Source organism: Arachis hypogaea, chromosome 7, assembly GCF_003086295.3.
Source record: "Arachis hypogaea cultivar Tifrunner chromosome 7, arahy.Tifrunner.gnm2.J5K5, whole genome shotgun sequence".
NCBI lineage: Eukaryota > Viridiplantae > Streptophyta > Magnoliopsida > Fabales > Fabaceae > Arachis > Arachis hypogaea.
Window position 1 is genome coordinate 71101119 of NC_092042.1, and position 26429 is coordinate 71127547.

The 26429-nt window shown below is 37.5% G+C and overlaps 2 non-coding genes across 2 annotated transcripts; both read right to left on the reverse strand.

The window, feature by feature from the left end:
* Positions 1–11754: 11754 nt before the first annotated feature.
* On the reverse strand, positions 11755–11861 carry LOC112704666 (small nucleolar RNA R71). Its single transcript, XR_003155280.1, has one exon. It is a non-coding gene; the product is annotated as a small nucleolar RNA R71 (small nucleolar RNA).
* A 10589-nt stretch (positions 11862–22450) lies between these two features.
* LOC112704673 (small nucleolar RNA R71) lies at positions 22451–22559 on the reverse strand. The gene has a single exon (XR_003155286.1). It is a non-coding gene; the product is annotated as a small nucleolar RNA R71 (small nucleolar RNA).
* Between the last annotated feature and the right edge of the window lie 3870 nt (positions 22560–26429).

Genomic DNA, 26429 nt, shown 5'->3' on the forward strand with positions numbered 1-26429 from the left:
CTAACCAAATTCTTCTTTACAAGCTTAGAAATTTGGTACATGCTTGCATGTCCCAATTTCTTGTGCCAAAGACATTTTTCGGATTCCATTGAGGTGAAACAAGTTACATTTTAATCTTTTAAATCCTCTAAAGTGAGTTCATACACATTGTTACATCTTTTTGCTTCAAACAAAACAACTCCAAATTTTTAACAAATAACTAAGCAATCCAATTTTATAAATAGAATCAAATATCCAAGATCACACAATTGTCTAGTGCTTAGTAAGTTGTGTTTCAAGACATGAACAAGAAAAACATCATTTATAAAGATGAGAAATTTTTACCTACTTTACCTATGGCCACTATCTTTCCATTTTCATTATCACCGAAAGTTACAAACCCTCCATCATACTCATCTAGCTTGATGAAGAATGTAGACTTTCCAGTTATATACTAGTGCGTGTGTTGCAAAACCCACACTATTTCATACAATAGTAGCAGTACCAACAAGTGCAATGGGTCGTGCAAGTAATACCTGTGCAAGTCAGGGTCGATCCCACGAGGATTGTGGCTTGAAGCAAGCTTATGGTTGTCTTGCCGGTCTTAGTCAGGCAAAATCAGAAGGAGTGTAAATTAGCTATTAAGAAGTTACCTATTAGGAATTATATGAATGGAATAGAGTTGAGAGTTGGAGTTGCTTTGTCTTTTTGAAGTAATTCTGGTACTATCGTCTTCTTTGCTTGTGAATGATCTTTTTCTATGGCAGGTTGTAATTGATCAAAGCCACGCCAATGGTCTTTGATCTCCTCTGCTACAGAATGAACGCCAGGGCCCTTGTCATTCATTCCAATGGAGGGTGGAGCTCTAGCAGGCTATTCTCTTGGTGATCCTACTCAAAACGCCACAGACAAGGTCGAATCTTTCGAATCAGAGAATGCTGCTTCTTTGGAATCTAGCCTATACCACTGAGACCTTAATCTCCCCAAAGATCGGCTGAACTGGTGTCTCGAGAAGTTCCCAACAAAATCATGGATTAGCCGTCTGAGAAATATAAATCCATAGCTGTTGTCTCATGCTTTTCTTCCAGGATCTCACACGAACACAGGTAGACACGGGTGTTTGTCAGGCACGTTCATCTTAATCTGATGAACAGAGCCAATTTGTCAGATCGTCCTGTTCATCACGATGAAGATTGGGATATAAATCTTAGAGATAGATCAAACACGAATCGAAGAAGAAGAAATAGTACTTTTATTAATTCATAGGATTCAGCAGGGCTCCTCCCCTCAACCTAAGTGGTTTAGAAACTCATATTGAAAGTAAAAATAATGGAAAACAAAAATAATGGAAGACCTCACTTGAAGGGAGGTGAAAAAGGTTGAAGAAGGCCTGAAGACTCGTGAAAAGTTGTGAATTACATGAACATAAACCCTTAAATACTAAATAGATGACTAGTAAGGGTAAAGCAATCAATTTATTGCTAAAATCCACTTATGGGGCCCACTTGGTGAGTATTTGGGCTGAGCTTTGATGATATCCACGTTCTATGAGGCTTCTTGGGCATGAAATGCCAGCTAGGGGGTCTTCTCTGGGCCTCTGGACGATGGGCTCTGCTCTTTGGGCGCTGGATGCCTGGTAAGGGGCATGAAGCTAACGTTGGACGCCAGTTTTGGACCTTCTAATTCGATACAAAGTATAAATTATTATATATTTTTGGAAAGCTCTAGAAGTAAGCTTTCCATAGCCATTGAGAGCGCTTCATTTGGACTTTTGTAGCTCCAGAAAAGCTCTTCCGAATGCAAGCAGGTCAAATCTGGAAAACATCTGTAGTGCTTTCTTTGTCTCTGAATCAGACTTCTGCTCCAGCTCCTCAATTTCAGCCAGAAAATACCTGAAATTGCCTAAAAACACAAAAACTCATAGTAAAATCCAAAAATATGATTTTAACACTAAAACCTATAAAAACTAAATAAAAACTAAAAACTATTAAAAACTATATGAAAATGATGTCAAAAGTCGTATAAAATATCTGCTCATCACAACACCAAACTTAAACCATTGCTTGTCCCCAAGAAACTAAAAATACTAAAGGATAAAAAAGAAAATTAAGATACAATAAATTTCTAAGTTTCAAATGAAGCTTAGTAAAAATCAGATGAGCGGGACTTAGTAGCTTTTTGCTTCTGAATAGTTTTGGTGTCTCACTATCCATTGAAACTCGGATATGTTGGCATCTTTAGGAACTTAGAGTCTAGATGATGTTATTAACTTTCCTAGTTAAGCTTATTTTGATTCATGAACATAGCTTTTTGAGTCTTGGTCGTGACCCTAAGCACTTTGTTTTCTAGTATTACCACCGGATACATTCATGCCACAGACACTTTAACTGGGTGAACCTTTTCAGATTGTGACTCAGCATTGCTAGAGTCCCCAGATAGAGGTGTCCAGAGTTCTTAAGCACACTCTTTTTGCTTTGGACCACGACTTTAACCGCTCAGTCTTAAGCTTTTCACTTGACACTTTCACGCCACAAGCACATGGTTAAGGACAGCTTGGTTTAGCCGCTTAGGCCAGAATTATATTTCTTTAGGCCCTCCTAACCACTAATGCTCAAAGCCTTGGGTCCTTTTACCCTTGCCTCTTAGTTTTAAGAGCTATTGGCTTTTTCTTCTTGCTTTTATTTTTTTCTTTCTTTATATTTTTTTTGCCACTTTTCTTTTCTTTCTTTTCTTTTTTTTTTCGCATGCAAGGTTTTTCTTTTTCTTTTTGCTGCTTTTTCTTGCTTCAAGAATCAAATTATGGATTTTTCAGATCACCAATAATACTTTTCCTTTTTCCTTATTCTTTCGAGAGCTAACATTCATAAATTTCAACTTCAAATATGCATTGTTTATTTTATACATTCAGAAAACAAAAGCAGATGACACCACATCAAACTAATTAAACTAATCTTATTTTGAACTTGAAATTCATGCATCTCTCAATTTTTTTCAATAAATTTTTTATTTAAGCAACGTGAGAGATATATGGAACATTTTACAACTTTTAAGACATCAAATGCAAATGATCATGCAATTAGAATAAGAGAACAGAAAAATAAACAGACAGAAAATGAAAAACAACCTGAAATGAGTAAAAGAGAACAAATCCACCTAAATGATGGTGGCCAATGCTCCTACTTGAGGATCCCATGTAATGCTTGATCTCTTTTATGTCACTCTTTTGTCTTTGTTGAGGCGGCTACACAGGTTCATGTGCATGCTCTCTAGTTTGCTCCATCATCTTCTTCTATGCTTAAGAGTGGTAGAAGTCACAACGCAGAGCTTTTGCAACACCAAACTTAACAGTTTTGCTCGTCATCGAGCAAATATGATCAATGGGGAAGAAGAAGGTGGGGTAGGTGGAGCTTCTGTTGGACCTCTTGGTCTTGAGAAGCTAGGGAATTTCAGATTCTCTGCTTCTCTGCACTGGCATTTGAACGCCCAGGTGCTGCTCCCTGGTTGGCGTTCAATGCTAGTAATGTTCCCCTCTTAGGGCGTTGAATGCCAAGGAGGGCTTCCTCACTAACGTTCAACTTTGGCACTCCACTTGGAGTGTTTGGTTTACACTGCAATGTGTTTTGTCTCTTAACTGATGCATATGATTAGGACTCTGACAACTGAAAGGAAAAATAAAATCAAAATAAATATGGTTGAGTAAAGTTAGGTTACCTCCCAAAAAGTACTCTTTTAAAGTCACTAGTTTGACCTTTAGCTCCTTACAGAGGTGAGTATGGACTCAGATTTTTGCCCCTAACAGTGAATTCTCTGCCTGTCCTCTCATGAATGAGCACTACATGCTCTAGAGATAGGACACAACTCACTGTGTGTGGTAAGACTGGCTTCTTAGTGAAGACAACTCTCATGCTAGGTGAGAAGCCTTTAGTTGGGGCTTTCTTGTCCTTCTAGCCTTTAGGTACGTTCTTTTTAGTACCTTTGTGCTTAGAGCTTGTTGAGGGCTGCCCAACACCAAACCTAAAATTGATGTTTGGGGACTCTGTAGAGCTTTCCACAGAAAGAGAGGGTTGGTACACTAGGTGTTACACTGTTATCTCTCTTTTAGAGGGATAGCTAGGATGAGGCATCTTGAATAAGATGTGATCCTCCCCTAACTTCAGGGTTAGTTCTCCCTTAGCCACATTAATAATAGCATTGGCTGTGGCTAAGAAAGGTCTTCCAAGGATAACATAGTTATCCTCATCCTTTCCTACGTCCAGGACAATGAAGTTTGCAGGGATGTAGTGGTTTTTAGCTTTAACCAGGACATCCTCCACTAAGCCATAGGGCTTCTTCATTGTCTTGTCTACTATCTCTAAAGAGACATGTGTAGATTGTACCTCAAGGATGCGCAACATCTCTATTACTCAGAGTGGCATGAGGTTGATGCTTGACCCTAGGTCACACAGAGCCTTTTCAAAGGTCACAGTGCCTATGGTGAAAGGAATCAAAAAGCATCTAGGATTTGAAAGCTTCTGAGGTAGCTCTTGCTGAACTAAAGCATGGAGTTCTATGGTAAGCAGTGGAGGTTCCTCTTTTAGAGGCTTTGTACCAAATAGCTTGGCATTCAGCCTCATAAGAGCTCCTAGGTACCGAGCAACTTGCTCTTCCCTAGTGTCTTCATCCTCACTTGAGGATCAGTAGTCATCAGAACTTATACACTGTAGAAGTGCATTCAAAGAAACCTCTATGGTCTTTATAGTTTCATTTGGTTCTGGGCTAGTGGGTTCTTGAGTGGGCTTTAAGCACTCAAAGGGTGTGCTATTATTGGCGTTCAATGCCAGCTCTATCAACTTATTAGGCATTGAATGCCCTTGCTGTTCAGCTTGACTGGCGTTAAACACTAGTCCCTCTAGCATTCTGGGCATTGAACGCCTAGCAGGGATGTCCTTGCTGGCGTTCAACGCCAGCTTCCCTGGGCTGGTAGGCGTTGAACGCCTAGTGAAGGCTTCTTCACTGGCGTTCAATGCTTTTCTATTCACCTCCAATTCGGCCTCAACCTCCATGGTTAAAGTCTTGCACTCTTCTCTAGGATTAACCTTAGTATTAATGGGAAGAGTGTTAGAAGGGATCTCAGGGATCCTCTTGCTCAATTGACCAACTTGTACCTCTAAGTTTCTGGAGGACCTAGTTTCATTAATGGAACTGTGAGTGATCTTTGTGAGGCTAGAAACTAGAGTGGCTAAGTCAGAAAGGCTTTGCTTAGATGTCTCTATTTTCCCTTGAGAAGATGGGAATAGTGGTCTGTTATTGAACTCATTCTGGTTCTTACCACCTTGATTGAAACCTTGCTCAGGTTTCTGTTGATCCTTCCATGAGAGGTTAGGATGATTTCTTCATGAAGGGTTGTAAGTGTTTGCATAGGGTTCTTCCATATAATTCACCTCTTCCATGGTGGGTTGATTAGGATCATAAGCTTCTTCTTTAAGAGAAGTTTCCTGATTACTGCCAGCTGCAGTTTGCATCCCAGTGAGATGTTCAGAGATCATGTTGACCTGTTGGGTCAAGATCTTATTCTGAGCTAGGATAGCATTCAGAGTTTCAACTTCATGAACTATTTTCTTCTGAGAGGTACCATGATTTACAGGATTCCTCTCAGAGGTGTACATGAATTGGTTGTTTGTAACCATCTCAATGAGATCTCTTGCTTCTGCAGGCATTTTCTTTAAGTGGAGAGATCCACCTGCAAAGCTATCCAATGAAATTTTGGACATCTCAGACAAACCATCATAGAACACGCCTATGATGGACCATTCTGAGAGCATGTCAAGAGGACATCTCCTGATCAGCTGCTTGTATCTTTCCCAAGCTTCATAGAGGGGTTCACCTTCTCTTTGTCTGAGGTTCTGAACTTCCACTCTAATATTGCACATCTTTTGAGGAGGAAAGAATTTAGCAAGAAAAGCATTAACTAGCTTTTCCCAAGATTCAAGACTCTCTTTAGGATGGGCATGCAACCAGTTTTTAGCTCTATCCCTTAAAGCAAAGGGAAAGAGCATAAACATATAAACCACAGGATTTACTCCATTGATTTTTATAGTATCACAGATCTGTAGAAATTCTGCTAAGAACTGATGTGGATTTTCCAGTGGAAGTCCATGAAATTTGCAGTTCTTCTGCAGAAGAGAGTCTAACTAAGACTTAAGCTCAAAATTGTTAGCTCCAAAGGCAGGTACAGTAATGTTTCTGCCATAAAAGTCAGAGGTAGGCATGGTGAAGTCACCAAGGACCTTTCTAGTCTCCTCTTGTGGTTCGGTCGTATCCTCTGTTTCTTGTTCAAAACTTTTTGAAAGGTCTCTTCCGGAGTATTGTACTTTTGCTTGTTGTTAACGCCTCCTCGGAGTATTTTCAGGTTTAGGATCAAGATTCAAAAGAGGTTCTTTATCCCTGTTTCTGGTCATAAACAATAAGCCAAAAAAAAGATGGAAAGGAAGAAAGTTCTTTATGCCAATTGGCAAGAAGCTCCTCCTTAAAGTCAGAAGTGAAGAGGGAAGAAGAAGATAGAAAATAAAAAAAATAAATAAAAAAAGTAGAAGAAGATTACCTTAAAAGCAAGAGTAAAGTGAATTAGAAACAGAAAAGTAAAGCTGGAAGAAGATGGAAAGGAAATCACAAGAAAGCTTTCTGTGCCATTTGGCAAGAAGCTCCAAGTGAGATGTGAAGAAGAAAAGAAAAAAGATAAAGTTGAGCTACATCCAAAGTTGAAAGAAGTGGAGTTGAATGAATAGAGATGAGGAGAGAAGAAGCATAAATAGAAAAAGTAAAAAAGATTTAAAATATTTTTATTTTTAATTAATTAATTAATTAATTTTTTCAAAAATTAAATTAAATTAATTTTAAAAAGATTTGAAATTTAATTGTTAAATTTTTGAAGATAGAGGAAGGGTAGAGAAGAAGAAATTTTCAAAAAATTAAGGGAGAGGAGATTAGTTAGGCAGTTTTGAAAAAGAAGAGAGAGAAGAATAGAAGTAGTTTTTGAAAATTTGAGAGGAAAGAGTTAGTTAGGAGGTTTTGAAACAGATGAGAGAGACGATAAGATATTAATTAAGAAAAGATAAAAATAAAAAAATGAAAATAGAAGATAAGATAAGAAAAGATTTGAAATTGAAATTTAAAACTAGAAAAAGATAATATAAGATTTTAAAAAATTTTTGAAAAAAGATATGATTTAAAAATTAGAAGTTAGAAAAGATAAGATAAGAAACACAAAAGATAAGATTAGAAAATTGATTTTTGAAAAAGATTTTAAATTTAAAAATTTGAAATTTGAAAAAGATAAGATGAGATTTTTTAATTTTTAAAAAAAGATATGATAAGATTTTGAAAAAGATAACATTTTTTTTTGAAAAAGATATGATTTTTATTTTTGAAAAAAAATTGATTTTTGAAAACTTGACAACTAAGATATGATAAGATAAAAATTTAAAATTTGAAATCTGAATTTTAATTTTAAAAATTCGAAAAATTATATTAAAAAAAGAAAATATATTATTTTTTATTATTTTAAATTTTATGATGAAAGAGAAAAACACCTAAAAGACACATGTCTTAAAATTTTTAGATCTAGCACCCTTGTTTTTCGAAAATATGGAGGAAAATACCAAGGGACACTAAACTTTAAAATTTTAAGATCAAGACATATACAAGACTCAATAACACTTTGAAGAAATACAAGAACATGAAGAACAAAATTTAAAAGCTTAAAGAACACAAAAACACAACAAGAACACCAAACTTAAAATTTTTAGAAAACCAAGACCAAATTTTCGAAATTTCCAAGAAAAATAAAAAGGAAACACCAAACTTAAAGACTTGATACAAGATTAAACTAAGAAAAATTATTTTTGAAAATTTTTTTAGAAAGAATTACTCAAAAAACATGAAATTACCAAGAACATAGACACATTCAAAAAGTGCAAGGATTATACAAAGAAAAGAAAAATAATATTTTTGAAAAAGGTTTTAAAATTTTTTCGAGAATTTTGAAGAAGAAAACTAAAATTAAAAGACTCAAACAAAATAAAAATTACCTGATCTAGGGAGCAAGACAATTCGGCAGTTTGTCCAAACTCAACAATCCCCGGCAACGGTGCCAAAAACTTGCTGCTCGTGTACGCAAAACCCACACTATTTCGTACAACAGCAGCAGTACCAGCAAGTGCACTGGGTCGTCCAAGTAATACCTGAGCGAGTCAGGGTTGATCCTATGAGGATTGTGGCTTGAAGCAAGCTTATGGTTGTTTTGTAGGTCTTAGTCAGGTGAAATTAGAAGGAAGTGTAAATTAGCTATTAAGAAGTTACCTATTAGGAATTATATGAATGGAATAGAGTTGAGAGTTGGAGTTGCTTTGTCTTTCTGAAGTAACTTTGGTACTACTGTCTTCTTTGCTTATGAAAGATCTTCTTCTATGGCAGGCTGTAAGTGATCAATGCCATGCCAATGGTCCTTGATCTCCTCTGCTACAGAATGAACGCCAGGGCCCTTGTTATTCATTTCAATGGAGGGTGAAGCTCTAGCAGGCTATTCTCTTGGCGATCCTACTCAAAACGCCACAGACAAGGTCGAATCTTTCGGATCAGAGAATGATACTTCTTTGGAATCTAGCTTATACCACGGAGATCGGCTAAGCTGGTGTCTCGAGAAGTCCCCAATGAAATCGTGGATTAACCGTCTGAGAAATATAAATCCATAACTGTTGGCTCGTGCTTTTCTTCCAGGTACTCACATGAACCCAAGTAGACGCGGGTGTTCATTAGGCACGTTCGTTAGAGCCAATTTGTCAGATCGTCCTATTCATCACGATGTAGATCGAGATATACATCTTAGAGATAGATCAAACACGGATCAAAGAAGAAAAAATAGTACTTTTATTAATTCATAGGATTCAGCAGGGCTCCTCCCCTCAACCTAGGAAGTTTAAAAACTCATACTGAAAGTAAAAACAATGGAAAATGAAAAAAATGGCAGACCTCCCTTGAAAGGAGGTGAAAAAGGTTGAAGAAGGTCCGAAGACCAGTGAAAAGTTGTGAATTACATGAACATAAACCCTTAAATACTAAACAGATGACTAGTAAGGGTAAAATAGTTTATTTAGTGCTAAAATCCACTTCTACAGTGCACTTGGTGAGTATTTGGACTGAGTTTTACTGAGATCCACGTGCTATAAGGCTCCTTGGGCGTGGAATGCCAGCTAGGGGGTCCTCTCTGGGCCTTTGGACGCTGGGCTCTACTCTTTGGGCGCTAGATGCCTGGAAGGGGAAGCTGGCGTGGGATGCCAGTTTTGGGCCTTCTAATAAAAAGCAAAGTATGGACTATTAAATATTGTTGGAAAGCTCTGGAAGGGGAAGCTGGCATTGGACGCCAGTTTTAGGCTTTCTAATCCGAAGTAAAGTATGAACTAATAAATATTTCTAGAAAGCTTTGGAAGTCAGCTTTCTATAGCCGTTGAGAGCACTCCATTTAGACGCTGTATCTCGAAAAAAACGATTTCAAATGCAGGAAGGTCAGATCTGGACAGCTGATGAGTGAGCATCTTTCTTATCTTTTCTTAGTGAATTTGCACTTAAATTATTGAGTTTAATCAAGAATTAATTATCTTTTAGCCATTATGGATGCTACTTTGAGTCTTGTGCAATTCTGTTTATTTTAGGTAGAATTCAACTGAATTTGATGGAGTTTCTGCAACACAAGAATTGAAGGAGAAAACCAGCGAGGAGCGACGCATTTGCGTACTTGACGCGTGCGCGTGATTTGGATCTTTCAATGGAAACGCGTGCGCGTGGCTGACCCGTACATGTGATTTGAAGATTTGCACGGCGATGCGTGCGCGTACCTGACGCGTACGCGTGACATGCGAAAAAGACTATCGACGTGTACGCGTGACTGACGCGTACGCGTGACATGCGCCACGTGCAGAAAACGCTGGGGGCAATTTCTGGGCTGCTTTTTACCCAGTTTTCAGCCCAGAAAGCACAGATCAGAGGCTGCAGAGTGAAGGAATCAAGTGGTTCCCATCCATCAATTGAAGACTTGCTGATTCCTATAATTAATTCTGATTTAAATTTAATTTTAAAACAGGAAAAGATATTTTTTAGTTTTAAAAAGTAGATTTTAAATTTATTAGGATTATATATAAAAAGATTTGAAATTAGTTAACTTAGGGCGATTCCATCAGATTGGAAATCAGTACATTTTACCTGAATCCTTATTTTCTCTCTGAACCATGAGCAACTAAACCTCCAATGCTAAGGTTAGGAGCTCTGTCTATTGTATGGATTGATACTATTATTTTTATATTTTAATTCATGTTTTGATTAATATTTCAATAATTGTTTTCGTTCTTTATTTTATGAATTTGGGTGGAACGAAAGTATGACCCATGTTCTAATTGAGTTCTTGTATAACTTGGAAAAGCTCTTTACTTGAACAACAGCTTGAAAACATGTTATCCTAAATTTCTAATTGTTTGTATTTAACGGGATACGTGACATATAATCCCCTTATTTTTGGATAATTAGGATTCTTGTGGCATATAAACTGGAATTTGATCATCACCCTCTAATTGGATTTAATTGACTAAGGAATTGGCAGTCGATGAATCTTAGAGGAGACTAGAAAGGTCTAAGGAATTAGTGTCTAGTCACAAATAGTTTGCCATGAATTAAATCTTACATGATTAAAATAATTAATAAGAAAAGTCAATCAGGAAAATAGATAACTCTAAAGCCTTAACTTTTTCTCAATATTTGGTTTCCAACTTATTTACGTGTCTATCTTTTGATATTCTGAGTTACTGTTTAATACTCTATGAACATCCAAACACTCTTTTCTGCTTGCCTAACTAAGTAAATCATTTAACCATTGTTGCTTAGTCCATCAATCCTTGTGGGATCGACCTTCACTCACCTGAGGTATTACTTGGTACGACCCGGTGCACTTGCCGGTTAGTTTGTGGGTTGTAAAATACCGCACCAAGTTTTTGGCACTGTTGCCGGAGATTGACTGTGATTAACAACTATTAGTTGTTTGATTACTTAGATTAAGCGTTTTAGTTTTAATTTTATTTAACTTTTGTTTTATTATTTTCAAAATAAAAAATTAAAAATAAAAATATTTTTATCTCTTTACACAGGTTACGTCACTGGGAATTCTCTGCACTTTGACGTAGAGATTCCCATCTTTTCTTGTTTTCTGTTTGTTTATGCATAGGAACGAGACAAAGAACATCTCTTAGACTTTAATCTTGAACGTGAAAGGACTTTCATGCGACGTTTACAACAGGCAAGACTTTACAAGGCTGCAGAATCCATTCTGGATCGTAATAATACTGTTAATGCCAATGTGGCAAACCTGAATGGGGATGAGCAACAAAGGAGAGTACTTGACTCTTACTCTGCTCCTACTACAGATCTGTATAGAAAGAGCATTGTGGTGCCTCCTATAACTGCGAACAACTTTGAGTTGAAGCCACAATTGGTCACCCTAGGCAACAAAATTGCCAGTATCATGGTCTTCCCCACGAAGACCCAAATCAATTTATTTCCAATTTTCTGCAGATTTATGATACTGTGAAGACAAATGGAGTGAACCCAGAGGTATACAAACTAATGCTCTTCCCGTTTGCTCTAAGGGATGGAGCAAAGCTTTGGCTAGATTCCGAACCCAAGGAGAGTTTGGACACTTGGAACAAGATTGTTACTGAGTTTTTTACTAAATTCTTCTTACCAAAGAAGCTGACTAAGCTTAGGGTGGAGGTTCAGACCTTCAGGCAGAAGAATAGTGAAACTCTTTATGAAGCTTGGGAGAGATACAAGATACTGACTAGGCAATGCCCTCTAGACATGTTCTCAAAATGGACTTAACTAGATATCTTTTATGAAGGCCTGGGGGAAATATCCAAGATGTACTTAGATAATTCTGCAGGAGGTTCATTGCACAAGAAGAAGACACCGGAAGAGACTATTGAGCTTATTGAATTGATTGCTAGCAACCAATATTTATACTCATTTAACAAGAATCCTGTGAACTCTGAGGCTCCTCAGAAGAAGGGTGTCATGGAAGTAGAAACTCTTAATGCTTTTCTTGCTCAGAATATGCTTATGACTTAGCAAATAAGTCTACTTACTCAACAGATGGGTGGCATGCAAGTCTCAGCTATCAACACCCAAAATTCACCTCAAGAAGCCTCTTATGACATGACAGGTAATTTTGTGCAAAATGATAATTATGATTCTGAACAGGTCAATTACATGGGGAGTGCTCCTAGAAATCCTAACAATGATCCTTATTCTAAGACCTACAATCAGGGGTAGAGAAATCACCCAAATTTTAGGTGGAGAGAGCAACCTCAGAGACCACAAAATTTTAATCATAATTTTTAGGGTGGTTTTCAACAGAATAATTTTAATAACCACCAGTTTCAGTCATCTCAGCAAGTAACTTCTCAGCCCCAACAGAATAATGATTTGGAAGCAATGTTGATAAGTTTTAGACAGGAAACCAGAGCATCAATCAAGAACTTAGAGATTCAGATGGGTCAATTAGCCACAAAAGTTAATGAAATTGATCAAAGGACCAGTAATAGCCTTCCTGGTAATACAATGGTGAATCCAAGAGAGGAATGCAAGGCTATCACATTGATAAGTGGACAAGTGACAAGTATGGAAGCACAAGTTGCTGAGGAGCCAGTTGAAAAAGATTGCAAGGTTATTCAACTGAGAAGTGGTAAAGTAGCTGGCTCTGAGACCAAGGTCAATAAAGAGTTAGTTGAAAAAGAAGCTCCAGAGGAGAAGAAGGAAGAAGTGGAGCACGCTCCTCTAAAGCGTGCAGACAACGCATTCCCAGACTCTCTTGACACTCATCCTACATTGCCAAAGGCTCCTGAGTACAAGCCTAAGATGCCATATCCTCAGAGACTTCAAAAGGAGACCAAGGACAAGCAGTTTTCAAAGTTCTTGGAAGTCTTCCAAAAGTTTCAACTCAATATTACTTTTGATGAGGTTTTGGAGCAAATGCCTATCTATGTCAAGTTCATAAAGGAGCTGTTATCAAAGAAGAAGCATTTAAAGGGAGATAAGACAGTAGTCCTGACTAAAGAATGTAGTGCCGTAATTCAGAATAACTTGCCAAGGAAGATGCCAGATCCAGGGAGCTTTCAAATTCCATGCACCATTGGGAGCACCACATTTGAGAAAGCATTATGTGATATGGGAGCAAGCATCAATTTGATGCCCTTGTCCGTGATGAAGAAGTTGCAAATCCAAGAGGCACAACCCACAAAGATAGCATTACAGACGGCAGACAAATCTACGAAGCCTGCATATGGATTAGTGGAGAATATCTTGGTCAAAGTGGTTAAGTTCTTCCTCCTAGTAGATTTTGTGATTCTTGACACAGGGAAGGATGAGAATGCCTCTATAATTCTAGGAAGACCATTCCTAGCGACTGGAAGAGCTCTAATTGATGTAGAAATGGGTGAATTAGTGCTTAGAATGCATGATGAGCAACTAGTCTTTCATGTCTTCAAAGATGTACATTCAGTAGGTGAAGAAGAGAGGTGCATGTAGACTGAGCTCATTGATCCAACCCTTTATTAACCCCCTGATGATGCACATCAGAATCTACAGCTCAAACCTCCCTTGGTAACAATCAATAAAATTCTTCCTAATATCAAATCTAAGTTTGGTGTTGGAAATGCATCATCTACCAAGGAAGAGAGTCCTAAAAAGAAAGTACCCAGAGGATGGAGAAACAAAAAGATCCCCACTGAAGGTTTCTCCCCAGGAATGAAAGTGGTGTTGACTAGCAATCCAAAGTGGATTTATACAATAACCAGAATCCTCTTTCTGGAGCATATTGAGCTACGTTATTGAGACATAGAAAAGAAGTTCAAATAATGGGTGAAGAGCTGAGCCCCTATGATCCTCCTCCTTTGAGGAGCTGACCGTCAAGCTAGTGACGTTAAAGAAGCGCTTGTCGGGAGGCAACCTGATAATTTCATATCCTTAGTTGTTTTTTGGAGTAGTAGTTTTCTTACTTATTTGATTTTTATTGAGTTTTCACTATTTTACTAATCATGCAGCTATTTTAGAAGCAGGAACTGAATATTTCACAAAAAAAGAGAGCACACGACGCGCGAGCGTTGCTGGCGCGTACGCATCATATGTGTGTGCGTGAAAAATAAAAGTGAATAGAGAGAGTTGCGCGGGAGTGGCGAAGGAAGTGTGCCTTGCGCACAAATTGTCTCACATTTACGCGTCCGTGACGCGTGCGCGTCAATTGCGATTTTGGCACTCCACGCGTATGCGTCAAGCACGCGCACGCGTGGATGAATAAAATTGGCATAAAAGATGTTTTAGCCAGAGAGTTATGCTGGTGTGGGGCTGAAACTATGCTGGGCGCACAAGCCCCACCTCGCGGACGCGTCCCTGACGCGTTTGCGTCATTTTCCCATTCTGGCCATCCACGCGTACCCGTCGCTTGAAGTTCGTGTGATCCATGCATACGCGTGCCTCACGCGTACGCGTTGCATGCGACGCCCAATTGAACCACCTCAGTGCTTGATTTCAAATCATCCACCTCTCAAATCCTAATTCTCTCTTGTTCTTTTATCTTTTTATTCTTCTTTCATCATATTAATTACTTTTATGTCTCTCTCTATTTGCAGTTCTTCTTTGCTGAGGTGGTTGAGTTCCTTTCATTCTATTTCTCCTCCGTTCTTATTGTGTTATCTTCTATTTTCTATTTATTTGATTGCTTGCATGATCTTTAGTAATATGATTTAAAAAAAATTATTTCATGTATTACTCACTAAAGCTTGAATTCAAAAGAAAAAAAGTGATGTATTGCATGAGAAATTGAGTTATATTTAAGAGTAGTCTTATTTACTTAAATGTGGTGGTATTATTTGTGATTTTTGAATGCATGATATGAACAGTGCATATTTGAATTTGAATCAAGGGATGTTGATGTATAAGGAATAGGAATTTAGATAATTTTAATGACTTCTCTGAAATAAATAAAAGTTTAACCCTTGAAGCAAAAGAAACAGAAAAAGAAAAAAATAATTAATAATAAAAGCAAGGTCCAAGGCTCTGAGCATCAATGACTAGGGGGGTCAGACATGATTAAAAGCTCAAAGAGTTGTTTCCCTAGTCATATGCTTGTGTATGATTGTGTCAAGTAATCCTTGAGACAGAACACTTAGAGTCGAGACCAAGTGCGTTTAATAGAGTATGCCAAAGGCTTTGAGCACCACTGTTTAGGAGTAACTGAAAGAAAAATTAGAACTCAAAGAGAGTTCCCTAGTTAAGTGCTTGTGGTGTTTCTGTGTCAAGTAACCCTTGAGATAAAACATTTAAAGTCACGGCTAGGCTCAAGGTTCAAAGCACCAAAGAAAAATAAATTAAAGTAAATTTTGCTGAGTTCAAGGATTAAATTGAAATGTAAAAAGATCAGAGAATTCATAATATTATCCGTATTCTAATTCCGAATGACAGTAACATTCTTCTGATTCAAAGGAGAGTGAGATGCAAAAACTATTCAGGATTGCAGTTATAAACCCCACTATAAGAAGAGACATGAGCTTAATCGAACTCTCATTCTCATGCAAATTCACATCCTAAGCCTATATTAGTTTTGGTTGCTTAAGGACAAGCAACAGTTCAAGTTTGGTGTTATGATGCGTGAGCATCTTTCTTATCTTTTCCTAGTAAATTTGCACTTAAATTGTTGAGTTTAATCAAAAATTAATTATCTTTTAGCCATTATGGATGCTACTTTGAATCTTGTACAATTCTATTTATTTTAGGTAGCATTCAGCTGGATTTGAAGGAGTTTTTGCAACACAAGAATTGAAGGAGAAAACCAGCGAGGAGCGACGCGTGCGCGTACTTGACGCATGCGCGTGATTTGGAGCTTTCCATGGCGATGCGTGCGCGTGGCTGACGCGTACACATGATTTGAAGATTTGCACGGCGACGCGTGCGCGTACCTGACGCGTACGCGTGACATGCGAAAAAGACTATCGACACGTACGCGTGACATGCGCCACGTGCAGAAAATGCTGGGGGCAATTTCTGGGCTACTTTTGACCCAATTTTTAGTTCAAAAAGCACAGATCAGAGGCTGCAGAGTGAAGGAATCAAGTGGTCCCCATCCATCAATTGAAGACTTGCTTATTCCCATAATTAATTTTGATTTAAATTTAATTTTAAAACAGGAAAAGATATTTTTTAGTTTTAAAAAGTAGATTTTAAATTTATTAGGATTAGATATAAAAGCATTTGGAGTTAGTTAACTTAGGGGGATTCCATCAGATTGGAACTCAGTATATTTTACCTGAATCCTTATTTTCTCTCTAAACCATGAGCAACTAAACCTCCACTGTTAAGGTTAGGAGCTCTGTCTATTGTATGGATTGATACTATTATTTTTATATTTTAATTCATGTTTTGATTTATATTTCAATAATTGTTTTCATTCTTTATTTTATGAATTTGGGTGGAACGGAAGTATGACCCATGTTCTAATTGAGTTCTTGTATAACTTGGAAAAGCTCTTTACTTGAACAACAGCTTGAAAATATATTATCCTGAATTTCTAATTGTTTGTATTTAACGCGATACGTGACATATAGTCCCCTTATTTTTGGATAATTAGGATTCTTGTGGCATATAAACTGGAACTTGATCATCACCCTCTAATTGGAATTAATTGACCAAGGAATTGGCAGTTGATGAATTTTAGAGGAGACTAAGAAGGTCTAAGGAATTAGGTTCTAGTCACAAATAGTTTGCCATGAATTAAATCTTACATGATAAAAATAATTAATAAGAAAAGTCAATTAGGAAAATAGATAACTCTGAAGCCTTAACTATTTCTCAATATTTGGTTTCCAACTTATTTACGTGTCTATCTTTTGATATTTTGAGTTACTATTTAATGCTCTTTGAACATCCAAACACTCTTTTCTGCTTGCCTAACTAAGTAAATCATTTAACTATTGTTGCTTAGTCCATCAATCCTCATGGGATCGACCCTCACTCACCTAAGGTATTAGTTGGTACGACCCAATGCACTTGCCGGTTAGTTTGTCGGTTGTAAATTACCGCACCAACACATCTGTAGTGCTTTCTTTGTCTCTGAATCAGACTTCTTCTCTAGCTCCTCAATTTCAGCCATAAAATACCTAAAATTGCCCAAAAATACAAAAACTCATAGTAGAATTGATAAACCCCATTTTTAGGGTTTATCTTGTATAGATTTTGAGGGTTTTATCAATGGTTTCACAAACTTATTCATAAAAAATGCATGATTTTGTATTCCTTTCCCAACTTTACTTCATGGATGAAAACATGCTTCTTTTACACTAAATTAGATATATTTTAATCGTCCCCTATTACCATTCGATGCCGTGATCCATTTGTTAAGTGATTTCAGAGATTATAGGGCAAGGATGGACTAGAAGAGAGGGAGGAAGCATGCATAAAGGGAAGGAACATTTAAAATTTGAGCTTTGGAGTTTGAGCAGTGACGCGTATGCGTGCCTTGCGCGTATGCGTGGATGCGCGCCACCAAGATCAGCGTGAAGAAGCCAGAGCCAGAAGCCGGCGCCTATGCATGGCTATGCCAGAACCTGGTGGGCACGCGCGCATGCTTCGCGCTTGCGCGTGGATCGTAAGACTCCAGGTACGCGTAGGTGTGCTGTGCGCATACGCGTCGATGCCTGCACGTGTTTTTTTAAGAGAAAACATGACTGGCGATTTCAGGGCAGCTACAGACCCTGTTTGGAGCAAAATTCTGGTGGGGAAAGGTATAAGAAGACCGAGGATTGAAGGGATCCATATCCATTCACATTCATTCACACATTTTTAGATATTTTTCTTAGTTAGTTACATTTTGTAGAGAGAGAAACTCCAACTTCTCTCTAGGATTTTGCTCTCTCCATTCCAATTTCTCTTGGATTTCTTTGGTGAGATCAATTGCTAATTCACTTTTACTTTGATTCAAGTTGTAGATCTATTCTCCTACTCTCAATTAGTGTTCTTGTGGTTCAATTCACTTTGGATCTTAGATTTGAACTTTGTTACTTTTATTTTGATTAATGAATTGAGGAATTCCATTCAATTGTTTGATTGTTGATGCTTGCTTGAGTTAGATAGCTTGAATTCAATTCCTTTTCCTAATTTCATAATGTCTCTCGTTATTGCTCACCAATTGTTTGAGGAAATGATAACCCTAGCTATGGAGTAGATTCCTCTTTCTTGGCTTAGGGGTTGAGTCATTGGAGACACCTGAATAGTTAATATCATTTGTTGATTATCAATTGGAGATTTCTAATTGACTTGTAAGTCACTAAAGCTAGACTTCTCTAGGGTTAGACTAGGACTTGTAACTCAAGTTAGTTATTTTCACTTGACTTTCCTCCCTAGTTGGAGGTTAACTAAGTGAAGCAATGATCAATTGTTGTCACAATTGAAGGAAGCTATAATGATGGAACTTCCAATACTCACCCTTAGCCAAGGCTTTTATCTTGAATTGATTGTTATCCACTTTTGTTAGCTTGAATTCTTACACTAAACTCCAAATCACAAAAGACTTCCTAACCAATGATGTGCATTCTAAGGCAATTCCTAGGGAGAACGACTCGGGATTATATTTTCTTGATGTGAAATTGCGTGTTGGTTAGACTATACTCATGATTGGATTTATTGCTAATTTCTATACTGACATAAAAAATCTCACATCAAGAATCCAAAAATGTAATTTTAACACTAAATCCTATAACAACTAAATAAAAACTGAATAAAAGCTATTAAAAGCTATATGAAAATGATGTCAGAAAACGTATAAAATATCTGCTCATCATATACATAGAGCATCCGCTATCCAAGTACCACATATTGTCCTTTCTTTTGGATGCAAGGTGATGACTAGATATTTTATACGCTTTTTGGCGTCATTTTCATATAGTTTTTAGCATGTTTTATTTAAGTTTTATTATATTTTCATAGGTTTTAGTGTAAAATTCACATTTTTGGATACTATTATGAGTTTTTGTGTTTTTATGCAATTTCAGGTATTTTCTGGCTGAAATTGAGGAGCTGGAGCAAAAGTCTGATTCAGAGGCAGAGAAAGCACTGCAGATGCTGTCAGGATCTGACCTCCTTGCACTCAAAAGAGCTTTTTTGGACCTATAGAAGTTCAAATGGAGTGTTCTCAATGGATATGGAAAGCTAACATCCACGATTTTCCAGAAATATATAATAGTTCATACTTTGCTTCAAAACTGAAGGCCCAAAACTAATATTCAACACCAGCTATCTACCGCAGTCCAGGCATCAAACGCCCACAAAGGAGTGCCCAGTGTCCAACGGCCATAGAGGTGTCCCTAGCCAGCATTCAACACCCAAGGAGCATCCTAGCACGTGGAGATCACTCAAGCTCACCCCAAACACTCACCTAGTGGGCCCCGAAAGTGAATTTTTGCACTATAAGCCTAAGCCTATCATATCTCGGCAATCCTTAGTAATTAAATTAGTATATATAGGACAAGATCACCATTGTTTAGGATCTCTCTAGAAATTTTGACACTTTACATGTTTTACATTGTATTTTTTATCAATATGAGTCTCTAAACCTCCTAGGTTGAGGGGAAGAGCTTTGCTGAGTTTTATGGATTAATAAAAGTATTACTGTTCTATCTTCAATCCGTATTTGATTCTCTATTGTAAGATGTATCTTTGTTCTTCATCCTTATGAATGCGTTGAACCGGCACAAGGATATCTTATTCTGCCTACGTTCAGAGTGAGTCTTTCATCAGACAATGATGAATCACTAGCTTGTTTAAACATCTCTTAGACAACTAATCTACAACTTCGTTGGGGACTTCTTGAGACACCAGTTCAGCCGAGGTATGGGGAGATTAGAGTATTTGTGGTAGAGGCTAGAACCAAAGGCGCAACATTCTCTGATCCAAAAGATTTGACCTTGTCTGTGGCATTTTGAGTAGTATCACTAAGGGGAATGGACTGCAGGAGCTTCACCCTCAATCAGACTGGATCCGCACTAACCCTGGGGTTCAGCATTGGAGGAGAATCGGCAACCTCTCAAGAAAGGCGATGATTACATACAGCCTGCCATAGAAGAAGTCATTTACAGTTGGAATAGACAGTAAGATCGAATTGATCCGGAAGAGCAAATCATCTCTGAAGCCTTAACCATCTTCTTATCATTGCATTCACCATCAACTGAGTAACGTTATCTTTATTTTACTTTTATGCGTTTTAAACAACCAGCTAACTTTTCTATCCACCTGACTAAGATCTACAAGATAACCATAGCTCACTTCAAATCACAATCATCGTGGGATCGACCCTGACTCACTCAGGTATTAATTGGATAACCCAGTGCACTTGCTGGTTCAGTTGTGCAAAGTGTAATTCCGCGCACCAGGTTTTTAGCGCGATTGCCAGGGATTGTTCTAGTTTGGACAACTAATGGATTGTCTTGTTGCTTAGATTAGGTATTATCTTTAATTTTTTAGTCTTTAATTTTCTTTTTTTCGAAAAAATAAAAAAATCAAAATCAAATCAAAACGTTTTTTTCTTTATTATTCTTTATCTTTTCTTTGTGTCTTTGTTCTTGTTCTTGTTTGAGTTTTTTTCGAATTTCTTGAGTATTTTTCTGAAAGTTTTCAAAAATAGTGTCTTTTGTTTGAATCTTGTGTCAATCTTTAAGTTTGGTGTCTTCTTGTGTCTTTTCTTTTGAAAATTTTTGAAATTGGTATCTTTGGTCCTTTGCATGTTCTTATTTTCTTTTAATTCTTTGAGTTTTGTTCTTGGTGTTCTTCTTAATTTTCAAAGTGTTCTTGTTTTTCTTCTTGTTTTGATCTTAAAATTTTTAAGTTTGGTGTTCCTTTGTGTTTTTCTTTGCAATTTTCGAATTCTAGGTGTCTTAGATCTAAAAATTTTAACTTTGGTGTCTTTTTGTTGTTTTTCTCTTTCTTCATTAAATTCAAAAATAAAAAATGATAAAATATCTTTTCTTATCTTGCATTAATTTTCGAAAATTTTGCACATTTAAATTAAAAAAATTTTAAATTAGGTGTTTTATTGTTAGTCAAGTCAAGATTTAAATTTTAAAATCATATCTTTTAAAATCTTTTAAAATTTGATTCTTTCTCATCTTATCTTTCTTTTAAAATTTAAATTTCAAATCTCAAGTTTCAAAATCAAATGTTTTTCAAAAATCAAATTTCAAATCTTATCTCTTTTAAGTATTTTTCAAATCTTTTCAAATTCTTATCTTATCTTTTCCAATTTCAATTTTTAAAATCAAATCTTGTTCAAATCTTTTCAATCTCTATCTTATCTTTTCTAATTTTAAGATAGAGATTGAAAAGATTTGAGCAAGATTTGATTTTTTCTAATTTTAAATTTTAAATTCAAATCTTTTTCTAATCTTCTATCTTATCTTGTCTTTTTTCTAATTTTAAATTTTAAAATCAAATCTAATCTTCTATCTTATATTGTTTTCAATTCTTTCTTAATGAGTGTTACTCATTTTCTCTTTCTTCTTTTTCAAAACTTCCTAACTAATTCTTCTCTCTTCTAATTTTCGAAAATATCTTCTATATTTCTCTATCTTCTTTTTCAAATTTCATTATTTAATTTTGAAATCTTTTTAGTTAATTAGCTTTGATTTTCAAATTTAATTAATAAATAAAATATAAACAAAAATATTTTCTCTTTTTTACTTCTAATTTTCGAATTTCTATCCCTCTCTATTTTCATTCTTCTTTTCTTTCTTGTTTACATCTCCCAGGGAGTCCTCTATTCTTGAACATAGAGCTCACATTCTTCTTCTTTCTCTGTTTTCTTTTCTTTTTTATGAGCAGGAACAAAGATAAAGAACCTCTCTTAAATCCTGATCCTGAACCTAAGAGGACTCTAAGGAGGTGTTTACAACAAGCCAAAGCACAACACTCCGGAAGAAGCCTCTCAGAGATTTTTGAACAAGAAGCTGAAAACATGGCAGCCGAGCCTAACAATGAAGGAGATGCAAGAAAGGTTCTTGGTGACTACACCATACCTACCTCTGACTTTTATGATAGAAGTATCTCTATACATGCCATTGGAGCAAATGACTTTGAGCTTAAGCCTCAGTTAGTCTCTCTTTTGCAATAGAATTGCAAGTTCCATGGATTTCCACTTGAAGATCCACACCAATTCCTGTCAGAATTCTCGTAAATATGTGACACTGTTAAGACCAATGGAATGAATCCTAAGATCTACAGACTTATGCTCTTTCCCTTTACGGTTAGAGACAGAGCTAGAATATGGTTGGACTCTCAACCTAAAGAAAGTATAGACTCTTAGGAGAAGCCGGTCAATGCTTTCTTGGCCAAATTCTTTCCTCTTCAGAAGATGAGCAAAGTCAGAGTGGAAGTTTAAACCTTTAGACAAAAAGAAGGTAAATCCCTCTATGAAGCTTGGGAAAGATACAAGCAACTGATCAGGAGGTGTCCTCTTGACATGCTCTCAGAATGGTCTATCCTAGGCATCTTCTATGATGATCTGTTTGAGATGTCTAAAATATCATTGGACAGTTCTACTGATGGATCACTCCACTTGAAAAAATGCCTGCAGAAGCAAGAAAACTTATTGAGATGGTTGCAAACAACAAATTCATGTACACCTTTGAAAGAAATCCTGTGAATAATGGGGTCCCTTAGAAGAAATGAGCTCTTGAAGTAGACACTCTGAATGCCATATTGGCTTAAAACAAGATATTGACCCAACAGGTTAATATGATCTCTCAGCATTTGACTGGAATGCAAGCTGCAGCTGGCAGCACTCAAGAAGCTTCCTTTAAAGAAGAAGCTTATGATCTTGACCAACCTATGATGGAGGAGGTGAATTACATGGGTGAACCCTATGGAAACACCTACAAATTTCTGATGGAGGAATCATCTTAACCTTTCATAGAAGGATTAACAGAAGCCTCAGCAAGGCTTCAACAATAATCAAGGTGGAAGAAACCAAAATAGGTTCAACAACAGACCACCATATCCATCTTCTCAGGAACATATGGAGACCCTTAAGCAGAGCCTCTCTTACTTAGTGACTATATTCTCCAACTTATTTAAGACTACTCATAATTTCATTACTGAAACAGGGTCCTTCATTAGAAATTTGGAGGTACAAGTTGGTCAACTGAGCAAGAGAATCCCTGGGACTCCTCCTGACACTCTTTTTAGTAACACTGAAGTAAACCTAATAGAAGAGTGCAAGGCAATCACCACTGAGGATGAGGCCGAATCTAGGAAAACTAAGATGGCATTGAACGCTAGTAAGGAAGACCTCACTGGGCGTTCAACGCCCAAGCTGGAATAGAAGCTGGCGTTGAATGCCAGTGAGGAATCTCACTGGGAGTTCAACGCCCAAATAGACATCAAAGTTGGTGTTGAACGCCAGTGAGGAAGCCTTCACTGGGTGTTCAACGCCCAAATTGGCAGGGAATTTGGCGTTGAACGCCAGGAAGGAGGTCCCTCCTGGGCGTTCAATGCCCAACTTGGTAAAGGAACTAGCGTTGAATGCCAGTGAAGGGATGCGTGATGGGTGTTCAATGCCCAAAGAACGACCAGAACTAGCGTTGAATGCCATTAATGGCATATCTACTGAGTGTTCGGCATTCACTGAAGAAATTCCTATCCAAGAATTAAAGGAAGCCAAGGATCATGTATAGACTATAGATGTTCCCTTGCATGCACTCCTGCAGTGCATGAGTTCTGATGAATACTCATCCTCTGATGAGGATGAGGACACAAGGAAAGAGCAAGTTGCATGGTACGAAAGAGGTCTCATGAAGCTAATTGCCAAGCTGTTTGGCACAAAGACATTGGAGGAAGAACCTCTAGTGCTTACCAAAGAACTCAATGCTTTGGTTCAGCAGAAGCTACCTCAAAAGCTTTTGGATCCCGGACGCTTCCTAATTCCTTACACCAAAGGCACCATGACCTTTGAGAAGGTTCTGTGTGACCTAGGGCCAAGTATAAACCTCATGCCTCTCTCTATAATGGAGAAGTTGAGAATCTTTAAGGTGCAAGAATGAAAAATCAATGAAGAAAGAATATGGCTTAGTAGAGGATGTATTGGTAAAAGTTGAAGACCTTTACATCCCTGCAAACTTCATAATCTTAGATACTAGGGAAGATGAGGATGAATCCATCATCCTTGGAAGACTTTTCCTAGCCACTACCAATGCTATCATTGATGTAGCTAAGGGAGAACTGATTTTACAACTAGGGGAGGATCATATTCTGTTCAAGCTGCCTCACCCCAACTCTCTCTTTGAAAAAAGAGAGATAACTGTGGAACAGTTAGTGTTCCAACCATCTCTTTCAGTGCAGAGCTTTACTAAGCCTCCAAACACCAATTCTAAGTTGGGTGTTGGGCAACCATCAACAAGCACTGAGAATAAAGCTACTAAGAATAAATTACCTAAAGGTTGGAGGGACAAAAAAGCCCCCACTGAAGGCCTCTCACCTGGCATGAGACTTGTCTTCACCAAGAAGCCAATCATACCACATACAGTGAGTCGTGTCCTGTCTCTAGAGCATGTGAAGCTCATTCAAGAGAAGATAGAAAGAAAGTTCACTGTAAGAAGCTAATAACGTTAAAGAAGCGCTTGTTGGGAGGCAACCCAATCCTATTTAGTAATTTCTATTTCTTTTAATCTCTTAAGTTTATTTTCTTTAATTTATTTCTTTAGGATTATGATCATGTGTAGCATTCAGAACAGAGATAGAAAGGTTCAGCAATATAAATAAAACACTCTAGATGGAGTGTCTTGCTGGCATTGAACACCAGCTAGGGAGCACTGGCTGGGTGTTCAATGCCCAAATTGGCAGACTTACTCCTGTTGAATGCCAGCCAGGGAGCACTGGCTGGGCGTTCAACGCCCAAATTCGCATACTTGCTGGCGTTGAACACTAGCTAAGGAGCAATGGCTGGGCATTCAATGCCTAAATTGGCAATTTTGCTGGCGTTGAACGTCAGCCATGGAGCACTGGTTGGGTGTTCAATGTTGTAATTGGCAGCATTGCTGGCGTTGAATGCCAGCCAAGAGCATAGTGCTAGGCATTCAACGCTCATGCAGAAGGGCAGGGAATCTAAATTCCCTAGCCTCTCAGGACCAATGGGTTGCACAGCATCTTTAACTATCCCACTTCTTCCCTCTTATTTTCACACTTGCCCACACACTCTTCCCTATAAATCCTAGCACAATCACATCCACATCACTTCTTCAAAACCATCATAACTCCCACCAACCCCTACCCACTTCAAAATTAAATTTCCCTCCTATTTACCACACTCATAACCGAACCCTAACCTAGTCCACTACTATAAATACCCCCCTTTTACTAACCCTTCATACACACACTTCATACACTTTAAACCCCCTTGGCTAAATTACTTCTCTCCCTCTATCTCCATCTATTCTCTTTTGTTTCTATTCCATTCTTCTCTTTTATTTATTTTTGCTCGAGGATGAACAAAGATTTTAAGTTTGGTGTGGGAAAAGTGTTGCTTTTTGCTTTCCATTACCACTTATAGTACCCAAGGTTGGAGATTTGGGAGGGACATGGTTTGAATTTGAATGGGTGGGGGTAGGTGGGTTGTATGATGGTTTTGAAAGAGAAATAGAGGTGATTGGTGGAGGTTATTTTGGGGAAGAGTGTAATGGAAAAGTGTGAAAAGGAGAGAAAAATAGTTGGGGTAGGTGGGGATCCTGTGGAGTTCACAGATCCTTAGGTCTCAAGGAATTCTAGTCACTGCACCTTTCTGGCATTTAAACGTCCTCTGTGTGCCATTTCTAGTGTTTAACACCAGCTTCGCTGCCTTTCCTGGCATTAAACGCCAGGCTGATGCCCCTTTCTGACGTTTAACACCAGCCAGACACCCTTTTCTAGCGTTAAATGCCAGTCTGTCTGCCAATTCTGGCGTTTAACGTCCAGAATGCTGCTAGACTAGGCATTAAACGTCCATTCTACTATCTTTACTGGTGTTTAAATGCCAGTAAGCCTGTCCTCTAGGGTGTGCTATTTTTTATTCCGCTTGAATTCTGCAGCTGTTTTTGTGACTCCACATGATCATCAACCTAAAGAAGACATAAACTAACAATGGAAAATGAAATGAAAAAGTAATTAACATAGATAAATAAGATTGGGTTGCCTCCCAATAAGCGCTTCTTTAATGTCAATAGCTCGACAGTAAGCTGATGAGCGGATATTTTATACGCTTTTTGGGGGTGTTTTAATATAGTTTTTAGTAGGATTTAGCTACTTTTTAGTATATTTTTATTAGTTTTTATGCAAAAATCACATTTCTGGACTTTACTATGAGTTTG